At 41.7% G+C, this 18,145-nt stretch overlaps 1 long non-coding RNA gene across 1 annotated transcript; it reads right to left on the bottom strand.

Annotated features, from left to right (window-relative positions):
• Positions 1-9,920: 9,920 nt before the first annotated feature.
• On the bottom strand, positions 9,921-17,356 carry LOC144586486 (uncharacterized). The gene is made up of 2 exons (XR_013541342.1): positions 14,608-17,356; positions 9,921-12,490 (listed from the first exon to the last, which is right to left on the bottom strand). It is a non-coding gene; the product is annotated as an uncharacterized LOC144586486 (long non-coding RNA).
• Between the last annotated feature and the right edge of the window lie 789 nt (positions 17,357-18,145).

Raw genomic sequence — 18,145 nt, 5'->3', positions numbered from 1 at the left:
GCATGGTTATTGTTCATGCTGGGCAAGTATTCTTGAGCGGTAATGGAATTTATCTCCCATCTCTTTGAACAAAGAATCGCCAATTATATTTCTACTTTCAAACCAGAGAGTGGTTGATGCTACCACTTGCTGAAACTAAAAAAGAAACACTGGCATTGTTAATTCCCTTGACCCACACCACCCCTACGTCTTCTACCAGTATGCCACAGCTGATGCAACTGTTGACTTCTTCCACAAGCCACACATGATGAAGCATAAATCACTGTTGTTTTTCTTGTCACTGTTTTAGGGACTGCTGTCAAATTAGCTCCAGTATGGTGGAGCACCACAGATTGTGTCGTAAAGATACTTCAAGAAGTGGGCTCCTTGGTTTGCCTGCTTGTTTCTGGCCTCAATCTGAGATGCTGGTTTAGGGCTTCAAAGTTTCTGGGGCCCTGGTGACCTGCACGGCCTTGCTCTTTTTTGTTCTAATTGCGAGCAATTGGGAACACCAGCCACAGCCTTCTTAGTCATGGCACCAGAGTACGGGCTAATTTGCTAGACCAAGCAGGGAGCCATCTCAAGCTCCACCTGGCCAGCCCACTCATGCCTGCCTCCTTACCAAAACCAGAGGATCAAATACCCATATCCTCTCTGTATATATGAGGGAATACTCACTTCTGCCCCAGTGCTGCCTGGCACCTCTACTTCTGCCCTCGTATACTGGGCCTTCTATCCCACCAATCATAATAGGCAGCCATTGCCCCCTGATGGTGCTTTGGCTCTGGAATACCTCCCAGGCTGAGGTTCATCAAGGTCTGCCATGTTGATTTCCAACATTTTCAGTCATTTCTTTTCCCCAATGATCCGTTATTATATAATCTTGTTGCTACCTTAAAACTGAATTGTATTCTGAATTGCTGGTTTTACCTCATAATTGTTATTTTTAATGTCTCTTCAGTTATTGCGGGGGTTTTTAAATTTACTGTGAAATGCTAATCTTTGAGAGAAAAAGTACAGAAATGTTAGACTGATTTCACTGACTGGAGAGCCAGTTTTGGCAACATGCCTCTCTGGGCTGGTGCTAAAACATGCACACAAAATGGGCGGTTTTCCATTATAAATGGCAAACTAAAAACTGCAATTTTCAACAAAAGAATCCCAGCAGGCCTGCATGCACCCTGCCATGACACGCTTAAGAAATATGTCAGCTGCATTTTTAGTATCGGTGTAACCTGTTTTTATTTTTAGAGCCAGATTTCTCACTCAGAAATACATCCCACGGTTTCCTCATCGAAAAGGGTCACATTACTTTCTTAAATGGAGTCACTGGAGTGAACTGTCCTGTTCACTACTTGGACCTGTTGCCTACTGATGACCTCTGTCATCGGTAGGCAAGAATCTTTTGGCGATCTTCTAGCCAGCAGTACTTTTCCATTACATATCTTTGGAGGGTGTGAGTGTGAAACATTCCAGAGAAATTGTCCAGACAGATTTATATCTCACCATTCTGATGCTTGCACTCCATATTGGACAGCAAACAACAATTTAAACCAATAATAAAAAACTATAAATTCCCAGAACAGCAACAATAATTTTAAAAAAGACTGTGCAGGTAAAAGATTCCAGTTGTAGCACCATATTATGGATCGTATGGTGTACTAAAAACAGCTCTAGCATCAAACAAGTGCTTAGAATGAGGCATACCAACATCATGGTTCTCTGACCAGGGATAATTTGGATGAACAGCATGGTGTTAGCCATGTTTCCTTTAAACCCCATTGAGTTAGTTAAATAAATAAAAAATAAAATAAAATAAAATAAATAAATAAATTCATAGGTTTAGTATCAAAGTTAAAGGCACTGGTGGAATTAACCGAACTGCAGGGAAGATTTCTTCCTTGTTCAGGGCATCAGTGGTTATACAACATTGCAAAGCATATGCTTTATGGCCATCTTTGTGATTCTGCTCAAAACAGAACTGAGGTTGCAGCATCTCATGGCACTTAATATAGCACTATATTGCCATAAAAACCTGGCAGTCCACATTCCCTTGAGCAAGATTCTCTGGCTGTCTTGCACAGACAGAGAGATAGGCAGAAGCAAACATAAATGCAATAAAGTGCCCTGTGATTGTGTGGATATGAGAGGAAAATTAGTATTTGAAGGAGAGGCCATCTGCTTCCCACAGAAGTGTGAGAAGAATCTTCATATTGTTACAGAAGTGCCTCGACTTACGAAGGTCGCGACACACGACCATTTTGAGTTACGACCAGCTACAGCTGCAAAATTTTGCTTCAACTTACGGCTGGAGCTTCCAGTTATGAACACAAAAAGGCAGGGGGAAAAGGCGGGAAATTCAAATTGCTAACTGTTGGTGGTGAAGAGGCTGATTCTTTGTAGCTCTTTCGCCCCAGCAGTTAGATCGTGTGCGATCAGAGGAGGTTTCGGACTGCCTGGTAAGGTAAGGTGCTGTTTTCTGCTTTTTAAAAACTGTTCTGGGTGGGTTTTGCAGCATGGTTTTGGGCTGGGGGGGTTATGTTTCTGTGCTGTGATGGGTCTTGGGGTTCCCCCCCTGTTTTCCCATTTCCAATGGGTCTTGGGGGGTTTGGTTCCTTTTTGGAGTTTCCTCCCCATTTCCGATGGGTCTTGCATGCTTCCCTTACTTTTTGATTTGTTTTCTTTGCATTTCCAATGTGCTCTGTTCGCTTTTCGCTTTTTCTTTGCATTTCCGATGTGCTTTGTTTTCTTTTTCCTTTCCTTTCCTTGCATTTCCAGTGTGCTCTGTTTGCTTTTTCTTTTGCTTTCTTTGTGTTTCTGATGTGCTCTGTTTGCTTTTTGCTTTGTTTTCTTTGTCTTTCCCATGAGTCTTGCACACTTGATTGCTTCCCCCCCCCCCGCTTCAGCCGGAAAGGATTAATCGCGTTTCCGATCGGTCTTGCAGTGATTTTTTTTTTTGTTATTGTTTTCTTCGGTTGGAATGGATTAATTGCATTTCAGTGCATTTCAATGGGAAATGGTGCTTCGACTTACGACCATTTCGAGTTATGTCCATCTCCCGGAACCAATTAAGTTCATAAGTCGAGGCACCACTGTACTGCTTTATTAAGATAGCTGCCTGTTCCTAGAGCTGCTCACTCATATTAACCCCTTGATTAGGTAAGTCCTATCTCCAGTTGTAAGGCTTAATTGCTGGCTTTCTCAGTGCAGCCAAAACGATCCGTTTGTTTGTTTAATTATTAAATATACCACCTTCCTCCCTATAGGGGACCACTATGTTTTTTAAACCCCCTCTTTCATGATTAAGGCAATTGCATAGTTATTGTAATTTAAAAATAAAAATAGTAAGCAATTCATGCTAGCAGCAGGTTTGCAGAGACTATTATCAACCAACGCCCTCTGCCACCTTTGAGCTGGCAAAGGAGTGAAAGAGGGGCCAACAGCAGAGATGGGTGCTGCCCAGCACTTTGAAGTGACCACTGGGTGAGCCAGCTAGAATAATGTATTCTATTTAATATCTCCACAGTCTCCCTGGATTCTGGATTGGCATCCAGAAGTATTCAGACGAAACCAGCGCAGCAGTGGCTGAAACGGACTTTTCCACTGCTTCTCTTCAGAATTCTGGATGTTCATCACCAGGTGATGTAATTAAAGCCCCACCCTGAACAGGAATGGATGAATTAAGACAACTTTTAAGAATGCTGGCGCTACTAGTCAACAGAAAGCAACTAATTAAAGAGGAACCAGTTAAAATAGAACCAAGAAGCAGAGCCAGCTTGAAAATGAAAGGGACAAATGGAGAAATTAGTGACAAGAGTCTCAATAGAACATCACTGCTGCACAGGATGGTACTTTTATCTGAATTTTATCTGCTTGGGCTTCATTTGCCTTCCCACCATTTCCCATGTTCTTGTGCTACCTTGTTTCACACCTAATCTCTGTTATATACCCCTACCTCTACTTCTGTATCTATATATCTAAATGTTACAGAAATTAGGTGTGCAAAAAGATAATGGAGAACATGAAAAATGGTGGACCTGTAGATTCTGAGTGAATGAAACTCATTCCTATTTAAACAACCAAGTGTGCAAATAAACACAATTAGAGATGGGGTACAAGAAATGGAGAACACCACCAGAAATTTTCCTGTCCTGCACATACTTCAAAAACTCCCTCTTGGGTATATCCAATATTAGAAAGCAGAAATATGGATGGCAGGGACATTTATTGAGGGTATTTATATTTAGCACCTTTCAATAATTATAATTAGAGATGGGGGTATTAATATTTGTATACGAATACAAATATCCCCGCACAGGTGGCGTTAATGAGGGCCCAGTCCCATGGGGCCGGACGGTCCACTCACCAATCCACCACAGACGAGGATGGTGCGATTCTATGAATGGCTCCGCAGTGAGCAATCCGCACATCACTCTTCGACCTTGCAGTGAGGCTTATCCTCCCGCCTCCTGCCAGGAGTGGTGAGCGGATCATGCGTGTCCGCAGCGGATCAGTGAGTGGACCGTCTGGCCCCATGGGGCTGGACCCCCATTAATGCCACCTGTGCGGGGATTTTCGTATACAAATACAAATACCCCCATCTCTAATTATAATAGCACTATACACAAAAGTATTCCACAAGTTTTTGCAAACATTAAAAAAACATTTATACCAAAATATAGACCTGTTTAATTGCTTAAGGATACTAACTTGCTGTGTAGAACCCATTTGTTGGTTCGAAGTCTGGGAACTTGGTTGTGTTGAATTTGAGGTTCTATACAACACCTTTTCAGATGACAGCACACATGACTTTGTAGTCCAGCATGGAAAGGAATATAAGGCAGGATAGAACACACAACCAAATGATGGACCATATGAAAAATGTACCACTCCAAGTGCACAGATTCTTACAAATCCAGTGGCATGAATTCACTTAATTAATGCCACATCTAATTTAGATTTGAGACACAATTCAGGGGGTCTGAAACTTCTAGGATATAGGAACTGCCCCCCACTAAGGTGCCCCATAGACCAAATCAGGCCATATAGGATGATCTGTGGTACCCCGAAACCTGCCCTGACTTTTTCGTAATGGTACAACCAGTCCACTCTCTTCTCTGAGATCAAGGACAGAAAAAGTGGATAGAAAGCCTTCAGGAAACATTTTGTGGGCAATAGGAAACTAAAATACTGTACTGCATTGTTGTTGTTTTAAATGGCACCTGGCTTTTACATTCCCAGAAGGGCTTTTACTTCAACAGCCAAAGGCATTCAGCTGCATACCAGAACATGACCTTATCTGGAGAAATCCCATTTGACAGCACGTTATCTGTCTGTTCTACGTATGTGAGAAAACCGCCGAGCAACTAATAAATGACCCTTGTTTGGGGTCTTAATGTGGCCCATTCAAATCAAGACACAAAAGGAACACTGTGGAGCGGAAGGAAGTTAGCATGTGAAGGGAACAGGCAGTGATGGAAGGCGGTGTAAGCCAACAATATAATTTATATCCTGTTTGTATTTTCAGCAGAGCTGGGTAATACAAATGCAAAACAATGTATGAAGGACAAGCTGGCAATACTGAAATGTGTTACATATGCTCCAACTGTTCCCAATTAACAGGGTTCCTTTTCTCTTGTATCTCGCCCTGGTGAAAGACAGCCTTATTTCGCCTACACAGGCCATTTTAAAAATGCCTTTTCAAAATGGGGTTGGTTTACAAACTTCCACCCATGTTTTTTACATAATTGCCCAAGAAAGGGAAACATACGGCTCACTGGCTGGTGCTGAACTGCATATATCTCCAAAAGACAAATGTATGACCCTCCAGGCAAACATGAAGTACAAAGGGAAGGGACAGAACTGCATCTTGAGACTGATAAACAAATAGTCAAAGAAGACCTTGCTACTTTGAACAGATCCCCAGGGCCGAATGAACTGCATCCAAGAATATAGAAGCAACTGGCTGAAGAACTCTCAGAACCACTGCCTGTTATTTTCTTGGGATCATAGGAAACGTTAGCCCTCCTCCAGATGACTGGAGGAGGGCTAACGTCCCTATCTTAAAAAAGAGGAAAAAAGAAGGAATTTGAGAACTACCAACCAGTCAGCATAACATCAATCCTAGAGAAAAATCTGGAGCAGATTATAAAGCAAGCAATCTGTGAGTACCTAGGAAACAATGCAGTAATAACTAGGAGCCAACATAGATTTGTCAGGAACAAATCCTGCCAGACTAATCTTATCTCATTTTTCAATTGGATAACCTCCCTGAGAGACAGTGGGAATGTTGTAGATGTAATATATCTTGACTTTGACAAAGCACCTCGTGATATTCTGATTAGCACTATGTATTCCCCATTCCTACTGGCATCAAGAAGGCATATGTGTATGTAAGCTAAAACAATCAAATGCATAATGAATATGACTGAAATCAGGTAGACCTCGGGACTATGAGCCATGCCAGCTCTGGTGATATTGACCAGAGATACCCAGGGTGATGGGAAAGGCTCTGTCTAGACTACTGGTGGGAACCGAGTCCGAGGATGGATCAGGGAAGGTGAAGTGAACCCTATATTGGAACTGTCGAACTCCGAAATAAAACTTTTTTTTGCATCATGCCCTGAGTCCCAAGTTTATGGAGGTTATGTCAATAGAGACTTCCTCCACTGCTCCAGCCCAGACAGAGAATTGCTTTTGATTAAATTTGCAACAGTTTCCATTGTGAGGCAACCACAATCCTACGAATGCTTTTCCTGGGAATAAACCTCTCTAAACATTGAAAGCAGTCCTGTGGTGCATGTGCGGAACACAGATGGATTAATGCAAACCTGGTAGTCTTTGTTACTTAATGAACCTCATACTGCAAGGTTAAAACACATCCAAGAGTGCCTGAAGCTGGCAGACCAGCTTCAGGCACTCTTGGATGAAACAGATGCACTGGATCCGTTCCAGTCGGGCTTCAGGCCGCGCCACGGGACAGAGACGCCATTGGTCGCCCTGTATGATGACCTGCTGAGGGAGGCCGACAGGGGCAAAATGTCTCTGTTGGTCCTCCTCGATATTTCGGCGGCCTTTGATACCGTCGACCACGGTATCCTCCTGGGGAGGCTCTCCGAGCTGGGAATCGGTGGCCTGGCGTTAGCCTGGCTCCGCTCCTTCTTGGAGGACCGCCCCCAGAGAGTTCAGCTTGGGGAGAATGTCTCGGCCCCGTGGAGCTCCAACTGTGGGGTTCCACAGGGATCGATTATCTCCCCAATGCTATTTAACATCTATATGAGGCCGCTAGCGGGGGTCATCAGGAGGTGTGGAGCGATGTGTCACCAGTACGCTGATGACACTCAGCTCTACATCTCCTTTTTGCCAACTGCAGGTGATGCCATCCTGACCCTCCAGCGCTGCCTGGAGACTATACTGGAATGGATGCAGGAAAATGGCCTGCGGCTGAACCCGGACAAGACGGAAGTCATGAGGGTGGGGCCCCCCGTAGTTGGTGGCCTGGTTGGCCCTCTCTCCTTTGGGGGGGCGACCTTGGCCCCGGTGAGCGGGGTCCGCAGCTTGGGCATACACTTGGACCCGACGCTCACCATGGAAACACAGGTGACGTCGGTCGTCCGCTCCGCCTACTTCCACCTCTGGCGGATTGCCCGGCTGTGGCCCTATCTCGACACGGGGGCCCTCACTACCTTAGTACACGCACTCGTAATCTCAAGATTAGATCACTGCAACGCGCTCTACGTGGGGCTACCTTTGAGGCTGATACGGAAACTTCAGATGGTGCAGAATGCAGCAGCCAGACTCCTCACCGGAGGGAGAAAATATCATCACATCTCTCCCATCCTGGCTAGACTGCACTGGCTGCCCATTTGTTTCCGTATCGACTTCAAAGTCTTAATGCTCACTTATAAGGCCCTAAACGGTTTGGGACCTCGATACTTGGCGGAACGCCTTCACCCACCAAGTTCTACCCGAACCACCCGCGCGAGCCAGGAGGTGAGGCTGAGGAGCCTGACGCCGAGGGAGGCCCGGAGAGAGAAGACAAGAAACCGGGCCTTCTCGGCGGTGGCTCCTCGCCTTTGGAACAATCTCCCTCCTGAGATTCGCGCGGCCCCTTCGCTGGGTACATTCAAAACTCAATTAAAAACATGGCTTTATGTCAAGGCCTTCCCTCCTGCCAGCATCTAATTTAATTTAAATTACTTTTCTCTTCTTTTTCTATTTATTATTTATGACTTATTATGTTTTGTTAATTGATATTTTGATATTTTTGGATTTATGCTATTATAACTGTATATTTTTATGTTAGCCGCTCAGAGTGGTACCGACTTACCAGATGGGCGGGATACAAATCAAATAAATAAATAAATAAATAAATAAATAAATAAATAAATAAATAAATAAATAAATAAATAAATAAACCAATCGGTAATAAGGATGGCTGGGTTGGGGGAGGTGGTCTTCTTAGCATCAAAATGGTGGGCTTTTTGTGTTCCACATGGAGGTTTCTAATCTGACCCAGGAAACTGCATTTTGAGGGGTTATTTCTGAGCCCACTTGGGAATCAGTAAAACCAAGAGGGGAGAGGTAGGAAATTATATTAAGAAGAAGGGAAAGGAGTTGGAAAGGAAAAGCAAGAGAATGGTTTAGGCTGGAAATAGGTTTTTTAAACATTCACATACCCTAAACATTCACATACCCTAACCTCTTCTCATCTCTTCAAAGCTCAAAAGAGGAATCGCAGAGAGGAATAAAATAAATGATAGAACCTGCCTACTGTTTTGGAGCAAGTCTTTACTGTAGCTAGCTACCAAACTTAAATGGTGAGTTCATATCAATTTAACAGTTAAAAATTAGCCTCATTTAACTTAACCATACTGTACCTGAAGTAGATTTTCGGGCTCACAGACTGTTAACTATGCCCTTTCTACTACTCCCGCCCCATCTTTGCACTGTGAGTCTCTCCTCAGACCTTCAAATTCAATGCACGAGTTTTAGAGAAGGGGGAAGACATGGGTCCCTCTTTCCCCTCTTCTTAGACTTTTGAATGGCTGAATAGGCCCACTGTGTTGCCATAAGTGAATAAAAAAGAGGGGAGTTTGGCTTCATGCCTTCAACAGTTTGTGGGCGAGGGAGAGTCTCAGTCATGCAAAACACATTGTGTCTGGATGTGTTAGACCTTGCCAACTAAAATTGCCAGACATAATGGAAGCTGAAAATAAGAGGATAATGTGGAGAGTCCAAATACCGATGGCTGTACACCATCAGCTACCCACAAAGAAGACTGTCTGTGGCATATCTTGCCTGTCACTGAAGTGAACTTTTTGGCTTCCCGTTAGTTTCCACCCAGAACAGGATAGACTTTTTCTCTCAGTGTGTCAGATGTGAGGGCGTTGCAGGGGACAACTAACCCAGTCAGAGGTGACTCCCTACTGCTTCTCTGTAAGAGTCATTGTGCTAGGCTCACTGTCTTTCATCCCTAGAAATAAAGCCAATGCAGAAGGACTACGAGTGGGTAATTGTAAACCCTTTAAAAGCCATGCTGCAATATGATTGGAAACCAGACATATAAACACACCATCAATAAATTTTTGGGAAATACAAGGCTGAGTTATGCCTCTAGTTTTAATAAGTTAAAAACCTTTGCCTCAAGAGGCTAATGGAAGTCTGAGAAACAAAGCCTTCTGCTTGACTTCTGCCTAGTAGCCTTAATCATATTCTTTCTAGATTTCAGTAAGCATGTGGAAGTCTTGCAGTATCGATTTTATCTATCTTTCTATCTTTCTTTCTATCTTTCTTTCTATCTTTCTTTCTATCTTTCTTTCTTTCTTTCTATCTTTCTATCTTTCTATCTTTCTATCTTTCTATCTATCTATCTATCTATCTATCTATCTATCTATCTATCTATCTATCTATCTATCTATCTATCTATCTATCTATCTATCTATCTATCTATCTATTTGCATTTCATCCAATCCCACTTGTATTTTCCACCCATTTTTTTTCTCTCCTATCGGGTTGTGAGATTTGAGGCCTTTTCCCCCACAGGCATATTTTAGTACAGTATATACTTTCCCAAATCTATGAATTAATGACTTTTTCTTAATGTAGACATTTTGGAGTAACTCCCTCCATTGACTAACTTGTGTCTGCATGCATTTTTCTAACATACTCAATTTGAGTTGTGTGCATTTATTCGTGTATAGTTCAGAAAACAACGGGGAAGAATCCACCGTTTGCTGTTTCTTTATAGAATTGGAACCCAAAAGACAGGTGCACGTTTTTCTTGTAGAGCCACCAATTGGATAATTTGCAAAAAGAAAAAGTCTATTTTTTTCTTTGAAAAAACAGCTCATTCAGATTACCTTTCCATCCCAAGATTTTAGGGACTTTTCAATGTAATCACCATTTCAGGTTATGTGCAGAACTCATGACATTTCAGGCCACTGATACCAATTGCCACTATGGGCATCATGGTGGCATAAATAAATTCCTGACCCATAACAGGCAACGAGGTTGTAGCTTGGCAGAAAAAAAAAATCCAGTCTTCCTGAAACCCAACCTTTCACATTCCTAAATGGATGCCAGTATTTTCTTACATCCCCTCTCCCCCCCCCCATCCCCAACATAACTTCCTTTTTGTATTATACATTTATAAATAGCCGGAATTCCTCTCTGTCTGTCAGAGCAGAAGAATTTTCAGCATGGATTTCCATGCACCCATAAAACATATCTTTGACACAAATGTCATTGTTGGACATGCTTCTGTGCTTAGTTTTCATGTGCACCACTCTTAACCCCCAGGCCCTGAGCTTTTGGTCTTAAGGTGCATTTAGCTTTCTATGAGCGGTGAAGAAAATTTTTCTTCCTTATCATCAAGGAAACAAACCAGCTACTAGCAGCTCTTGTTATCTTTTGTGGAGATGTTAGGAAGAAAAACAGACTCTCCCGACCCCATATTTCAGAGAGAGAGCGCATTGTATCTCTGTATTAACACAGGTGGCCATTACTTCCCACCCCTAATCCACGTTAGGTGAAGACTATTACATTTTGCCAGTTGCATTCCTTTAATTTGTCATTAAGGGCACAAATCAACATGACAGCACCTGGGATCATACTGGACAATTTTTAAAGGGCAAATGCAGCCATAGGACCATGACATTCAAACGGGGGGGGGGGGCACTCTAGGGCAAATATAACCTATGGTAAAGAGACCATTTACAAATTGCCAAAAAATAAAAAAGGAGACAGCACCCCAAATAAAAGAGGGGAAAAGAGGCCGCATATTTCCATGTGCTATTTTAAATTTATCTACACCTGTGTGAAATTACTATTAGGGCCAGAATCCTCTTGCATTGCACAACTATTTAAGGCAATTTGCACAAGTAGTAGTAGGGTCTTTACACTCCATCAGTTGTAGGTGTGGTTGTCCTTTGGTTGTGTGACAGTCAGCTGACAAACTACACAACCTGCTGGAATGTTTACGTTAATACACTTTTTTTAAAAACAGAATTTTGGCCTATACATTTTAAAGGAAATACAATATACCTCATCAGAATGGGGAAAAAGTATGACCAGATAACTGGCCAACCTGCTTAATGTTTTAACTGCCGATGAACAGTTTCAAGGCCCTTGTTCCCACTTCATTAAATGCTTAGAGTGGACCATCGATTTAACAAACATCAAGCAGAAATCTGTCCCCTGTAAAGTATGATCCATGGCCACTGAATACGAGAGCCAGTTTCGATGAGAGTTAACAATGACACAGTTGATTAACATTCATTACTGAGCAGATACATAAATTAATATGAATTTGGTAGGAGACGAAGGGAGAAAATCACAAAGGCAACAGGCAACAGGCAACAAAAACTGACAACTGGCTTTAAGAATATTCACTGTAAGGTACCAGGTATTCTCGGTTTTATTCTATGGCTTGGAATCACACAGTTTCTCACAGGATGCTATTTTTAAAAAGAACAGGAGTGTTTGAAATGCAGATCTATTGGAAGATGCTAAGAATTTTGTGGATCAAGAAGTGGTGACTAACAAGTAAGTAGCAAAAGAAGGGAATGGACCCAGAAATAGCTAAACCCATGCAAAGGAGAAAGTTAGAATAACAAAAAGTGAAAAGGTACAGGTTGTCACAGTTGATCATTCAACATAAAAATTAATGTGGAAAGAAGTGCAGGAAAGAAAATAACCATGGAGGCTGATTTCAATGCAACACAACGTAATTATTTAGGGCTGATCCGAATTGTGACAGCCATGAAGATGTCCAGCCTTGAGGAGGAGGAAGAGGAGAAATAATCTTAGCCCGCCAACATAACTGCACAGAGGTCAAAAAGAGGTCTTTTAGTAAACACATTTGCTTGTCATAATTCTAAAGTTGTAACTCTAAAACCACTAGACTTGCTTCAGAATCAGAAGAAGGAATGATTTTTGTTCCACAGCCAAAAATGGCCACCCTCTGGAAGGTATTCTCCAAGTATGTCTGGATTCTGCGGTGGCCTGTCCCCTGAGGTAAAGATAGATACATAAACAGGAACTGCAAAGTACAAAGTCCTCTTGAACAATCTCCCCTGCACCACACTGTGGAGCTAATCTTTTCAGGCAAAACAGAAACAAAAAAACAAGAAAAGCAGGAAGCTGGTTAATAGGTTGCCTGAAAGATACAGGCTCCATATGAGTTATGTGAGGAAGGTCAAGGGAAGGACCAGAACATAGGAAGAGCCCTGCTGAATCAGGCAAAAGGTCCATCAGCTCCAACACTTTGTAAAACAGCCAGGAAGGCAATCATCTGCCCATGATTGCTCCTGGCACCTCATATTCAAAGGGTTGGTGCTTCTGAATACAGAGGGTTATTTCAAGTGTTATGGCTGAGAGCCGGTGTATACCTACCTTCCATCTCTAATCTTCTTGGGCTAGTGACCATCACTACACTGAATCTAACTTATTAATCATGAGTTGTGAGAGGAACCTCCTTCTGTCTGTTCTGAATCTCTTGCTCGTCAGTATTATGGGATGCCACCCCACCCTGTTCAACAGGTGAAATTATGGAAGGAGTATATAATTTTCTTTTTAAATGTTTTTACATGGCTCTTATAGTGTCATATCCATGTACTGTATTACGGTGGTAGGGAAACTGAAGATGTGGTCTTGCGGATGTTGCTGAACTACAGATTCCCATCACTATGCACCTCTGGCTGATGGGTTTAAAAAATCCATCAATGTCTGGAGAGCAAAGATTCTGCACCCCTACTGTATCTTATCTCCTTTTAGTCATTCCCACTCCCCCATACAAGGTTGGACACGCTCTCCTCTTTTAAAGACACACATACAACCCAAATTAACCTACATTTTGAAACAATAAAATTAAGCAAATTTGGTCACGTTATCCTTTTTATATGATTTAGCCTACATCTCCTAGCTATGGGGAAGAAAGAGCAAAGAGCTATGCTCAGATTTACCATCCTTATTACCACACTTCAGAATCCTGCCTTAACCACAAAAACCTATTAGAAGTTACGGCTACACTGCTGTACCTGCTTATCTAGAAATAATCCTTCCCAAACTCAGCAGGACGTATCTGAGTAGACACGTATAGGATTATGCTGCAAAATATGCATGCCTGTTCAGGAGTAATCTCCCGGACTGCTATAAACGCATTTAAGGGGGTAATACCCTGTTTTCCCAAAAATAAGACAAGGTCTTATATTAGTTTTTTCTCCAAAAACACATTAGGCTTATTTTCAGGGGATGTTTTATTTTTTCATATACTGTACAACAATCTACATTTATTCAAATGCAGTCATGTCATCATCTTCTGGTTGCTGCACAATGGTGGAGGGTGGGGTTTCACTGAACTGGGGCTTATTTGGGCTGTAGGGCTTATATTACGACCATCCTGAAAAATCATATTAAAGCTTATTTTCAGACTAGGTCTTATTTTTGGGGAAACAGCGTAGTAGTATTACTGTTGTGAACCTTATGTCCATTGTGAATGATACTGAAGCACCTGGCCTTGGGAACTACAATGAAAAGAGAAAAGGTGAAAGGACGGAAAGAAGATAATGCAGCTTGTGACATTCCGGCTAATACGCTTTCCTTTCCTCTGATCTTGCTTTATACAAAATGGACTTTGGTGACAGGTGTAGAGTTCAGATCCTGAAGCTGAGGCTCCAGTACTTTGGCCATCTCACGAGAAGAGAAGACTCCTTGGAAAAGACCTTGATGTTAGGAAAGTGTGAAGGCAAGAGGAGAAGGGAACGACAGAGGACGAGATGGCTGGACAGTGCCTGCAAAGCAACCAACATGAATTTGACACAACTACGGGAGGCAGTGGAAGATAGGAGGGCCTGGCATGCTCTGGTCCATGGGGTCACGAAGAGTCGGACACGACTAAACAACTAAACGACAACGACGACGTAGAGTTCAGCCTCCTGTAACTGTAACTGTTTTGTTTTGTGTTGCGTGTTTTTTTTTTAAAAAAAACACAAATGCAAAATTGGGCAGTAAAGATAAGATTGGAGCCACGTGTGGAAAGGCTTGGTTGACATCTCAAAGGGCAGGGGAGGGCAGGACTCAGATGGGAAAAGTGAAGTTGCAGTTCTCTATCTGAGAATTCACACTTACAGAACTACGCCTATTCCTAGGCCTTTTCTTGCCTGAACATCCAAGTCATGGAACTGTCATCTATCAAAATAGAGTCGTCAGCTTTGTCACGTCAGTTTGAGGTAGTAGGTTTCACTTCAGGCAAAATAGGTTTCATTATCTTCCAGTCATGGTAGAAAATCGTGGTAGACACTCAAAAGTGGTGGCTTGGGCTGCAGGCAGTGTCCTGACCAGCCCTTAAAAAAAAAGGCAAATAAAGTATTTTAAAATTTTTTAAACTCATAAAGTATACAGTATAAGCAAAAGTCTTCCTATATCTATATATAGTCCAATGTTTTTTCATTTCCTCTGCATTCTGCTGTGCAAAGGAAGTTATTAATTTTCCAATATCCTGAAGTGCCTCACTTATTAAGCGACTTCACAGTATTGACATGAGCTGTTTCCATGTGAATGGTCAGGCTTCATTAGATTGTTCTAATCAAGCCTGACCATTCGAAAGTGGTGCACACTAACTCACTGTCGGCTGCTAGTGTAACTGCACACTTAGCAATACAAGCTATCCACCTGGAAACATCCAAAGGCTGTACTCACCTAGGAGGAAAACCCATTGTATATACTGAGGCTCAATAAGAGACATACAGAGATTAGTACTGTCTTTTTTTTTCCTTTTTCTTTTTCCTTTTAGTCACCCCTTGTCTGTTTGTTTCAAATTCTTTTGTTGAAAGGCATGCTCTGAATTTCATTGCCCTCTTGGTCTTACTTCGAAGAGCTCTGCTGGGGAAAAACAAAGTCATTAATTAAAGTTACACTCGTTTCCACAAAATTCTAGCTGCAATTGGGCGGAATAGCGAATACTGAGAAAGCCAGAAACAAAGTTCAAAGAGATAGAATCGTAGAATTGGAAGGGGCCTATAAGGTCATCCAGCCCAACCTTTGTTCAAGGCAGGAATCCTGCAACCAATTACCTCAAATTAGACCCAACAGAGCTTACTTCTGGGTAAGCATGGACAGGATTGCACTGTAAGCTCCTAATCAACAGGAAGGTTGCCCTGAGTGGGATTCGGTTGCTTGCTAGTCCCATCTAGACAGAAGCTGTTCTTTCTATTAACCTTCACATCATCTTGCCTCTGGCGTGACAACCAGTAGCCCATAATATTGTTCTTTGGAGGGCCAGTCTTGGCCCAAAGGCTGCTAGTTGCTAATCTCTTCTATGAATAGTTTTTTCTCTGCCTTGAATTCCTAACCTTTCTTAGGAGATCTGTTGATTCAAAAGTTCATCCCCTTGTCTAGTCCACTTCCACATGCGTACTGTGTTCTCAGGTATAGATCATCCTTCTGCGATCTCAACTACAGATCATCTAACCTGAGCGGAAGCATGGAACTTCCCCCAAGTGCTCACTTTTTAAAAAAAATTCAAAGCATTGGCAGGACACCAGAAACAAATTATTTGATTAGTATCAGTGGTAGTCGATGAACGATTAATTTAAGCAATACCATCAACAAGCCACAGGGTTTTCGCTATAGGCCACCAAGAAGTATTTGTTAAATAAATGACTAGAAGAAATATGGCATCATTCCAGGACAGGATATCTGTCAGATCATGTTTAGACAGCCCTGTTGCTCTCTGGGTTCGCTTTGATGTTTGTGGCTATTACATTTAAATGTCCTTTTCAAGGCACTGTTGTTTTGTATTCAGAAGTCACAGAAGAATGCTGATTTATGAGAAACAGAGCTATGACAACTTTCTGCTTCTGTGAAAATCAAAACAGGGATGGCTCGGTTATTTGTTATTATAACAAATAAGTAGTTGTAGATGAAAGGTAACCAGCATTTTTTAAACTTTTACAGTTACTTTCTCTTGAAAATGAGACTTTTACTTACTCAGAGATACCCAGTTGTTTTTTTGGAAAAATTGAATGTAACATGAGAGAACAGTAGGAGCCAATACTTGAAACTGGTGACCTTCTTCTTCCACCTGTACTGAGGGCACAATCTATTACTATAAAGTAACTTTTAATAACTCAAAGTTACACTGGAAGAGGAGCGATATTATCTTTTGTGAAATTCCAGTCGGAATGTAGCATAGTTGCACCTTCTTTGTGGGGCAGGGGGAGAGTTTTTAAGTAGTTCTTCAGATCTGTTCCACAAATCAATTTGGAGGTGGGATAGCCAAAGCTTTCTACCTTACTAGACCTTGGCTGAAATCTATTAGTAAGCCCACTGAATCAATGAAATTTATGGGGGGGGGCTGACTCACTATTTTCTTTACTAATTTAATGGACCTACTAGAATTGCAAGTTGCTATTGGATTTCAGCCAGTATCTGCTTGAGATTAAGGTAAAAGCAGCTGCTTTGTTTCATAGTTCTGCTGAATTTTTTTTCATGTTATATGCTATAGGGCAGTAATGAAGAAAAATATGTATGTGTGTGATATATGTATAAAAACCTCGTATCTTTATTTAAACCAGGAGAGAGAGCTGAACCTCTTGAAATATCCTTGTTCAACTGTTTCTTTTTGGAATCTCTCAGTTTTTTTTACTTCAAGAATGACCACCTTTAGGACAGAGACAGATGTTGAAGTCCTGTTGCACGGTTGCACAAAAGGTATAAGTTTTAGCACAAAAGGTATAAGTTTGTTCTTTCATCTTGAGTTCTTGTCTATTGATGTATTACTTGTTCTATATTTTAAATTGTTTATTTTATATGTTGTTAGCTGCCCAGAGTAGTCAGTTGACTAAATGGGTGGGGTACACATTCAATTAACAACAACAACAACAACAACAACAACAACAACAACAAGAAGAAGAAGAAGAAGAAGAAGAAGAAGAAGAAGAAGAAGAAGAAGAAGAAGAAGAAGAAGAAGAAGAAGAAGAAGAAGAAGAAGAAAGGAAAACTCTGTAGGCATTATCTGTTGTATACTGAGTCACACAACTAGAATCCTGTGGCACAGTGGTAAACTGTAGCACTCACAACCTGAGCTAGATCCTGACAGGTTTAGGTAGTTGGCTCAAGGTTGGATCAGCTTTCCAGCCTTCCAAGGTCAGTAAAATGAGTACCCAGTTTGCAGGGGGGGAACAACGACGACAAAGTGTTGTTTTCATAATTATGTTGTAAAGTGCCCAGAGTGCCCTGTAAAGTGTTGTAAAGTGCCCTGTATTATGGCATGGTACATAATATCTATAGAGATTTCTTACTTAAAACAATTTATTGCAAATAGATAATACCTTTTACATAACTACACAACAGTATTTCAGTTGGAAGGTCAAAGTAGACCTCAAATACACCTACAGATAATGATGGGTCATCCCGTTTGTCACTCTCCTCTTACCTTGGAACTCCACCACTGCATTCACTACTGCTCTTCCCTTTTTGCTTGCGTCTCTTCACAAGTGCAAATGATGTTTATTCTTTGTTGGGAGAGTACTGTTACATACATAGTTGATGCATTTGTGCGGTGCTGATCTAGGTATACCTAACTGGAGTCTTGACTATCATGTGTCCTGCCTGTGTCCTCTCAGTTTTTTGCATTACACTAATGTAATAAGCACATAGAATTATA

Source organism: Pogona vitticeps, chromosome 2 (assembly GCF_051106095.1).
Source record: "Pogona vitticeps strain Pit_001003342236 chromosome 2, PviZW2.1, whole genome shotgun sequence".
Classification (NCBI taxonomy): Eukaryota; Metazoa; Chordata; class Lepidosauria; order Squamata; family Agamidae; genus Pogona; species Pogona vitticeps.
The sequence above is the reverse complement of the archived record's forward strand: the minus strand, read 5'-3'. Positions and strand labels throughout refer to the sequence as shown.